Here is an 876-nt window from a genome sequence, read left to right as displayed (position 1 = left end):
CCTACCCACAATGCTCTGCCGGAGCAGCGCGGCGCGGCCGCCAGGGGGCGCTGCAGGAAACAGAGGAGACAAAAAATGAACCGCTGGCAGCGGTGGGATTCGAACCCACGCCTCCAGGGGAGACTGCGACCTGAACGCAGCGCCTTAGACCGCTCGGCCACGCTACCGCCGTGCTCCGGCTTCTTCCGGCGCTGCCTTTCACTGCGGCACCGAACGCAGCTGCGGCCGAGACGGCACCGAGCGCTGCCACGTGTGCGCGATGGGAAGGGGGCTGAGCGTCCGGCGCAGCGTGGGGCGCGATTCAGTTCTGTGCTGCAAAACCAGAGCTCCGTTAATTTGAGGAGTCAGCAAACAGACTGCTGGAACTTTCTGCATGTCTCATGACACAGGAACTTTAAGTTAACTGGGCTCTGCTGCCCGTTTCCTTGCAGCAGTGTGTGGAGACTGGAAGTTGCTCAGCACGGCCCCAATGTCCCTGTGCAGGACGCAGACACGGAGCTGCGTGTGAGATCTTTGAGATCTGCGCCACCCCTGTACGGCGATGACACGGGGCTTTGTCCAAATTAAAGGGAGCTTTCTGTCAAACTCAAGCTATCTGCCTGGTTACATCGCTTTGCGTTACACTGAGGCAGGAGTTGGACAAGGTTATTAACGATACCCAAAGGCCTGGCCCCACGGGGCTCTGGGCCCCAAGGGTGGATCTGTGCTTACTACAACCAGCCCGACTCAGTGCTGCAATGATGCCAGGGATGGAGCCGAATCCTCCCTTTTACAGCACAGGTGAGACCTCCCGACTCAGCTCACCAACACTAAGCTCACCTACACTCAGGTCACCTACATTAAGCTCACCCACACTCAGCTCACCCACACTACGTG

General features: G+C 59.0%; 1 non-coding gene across 1 annotated transcript; it reads right to left on the bottom strand.

The window, feature by feature from the left end:
• Positions 1-84: 84 nt before the first annotated feature.
• Positions 85-167, bottom strand: TRNAL-CAG. The gene has a single exon. It is a non-coding gene; the product is annotated as a tRNA-Leu (tRNA).
• Positions 168-876: the final 709 nt, after the last annotated feature.

The sequence above is a fragment of the Coturnix japonica genome, chromosome 14, assembly GCF_001577835.2.
Source record: "Coturnix japonica isolate 7356 chromosome 14, Coturnix japonica 2.1, whole genome shotgun sequence".
In the NCBI taxonomy this organism is placed as follows: Eukaryota; Metazoa; Chordata; class Aves; order Galliformes; family Phasianidae; genus Coturnix; species Coturnix japonica.
This window is presented reverse-complemented; position numbering and strand designations above follow the sequence as displayed.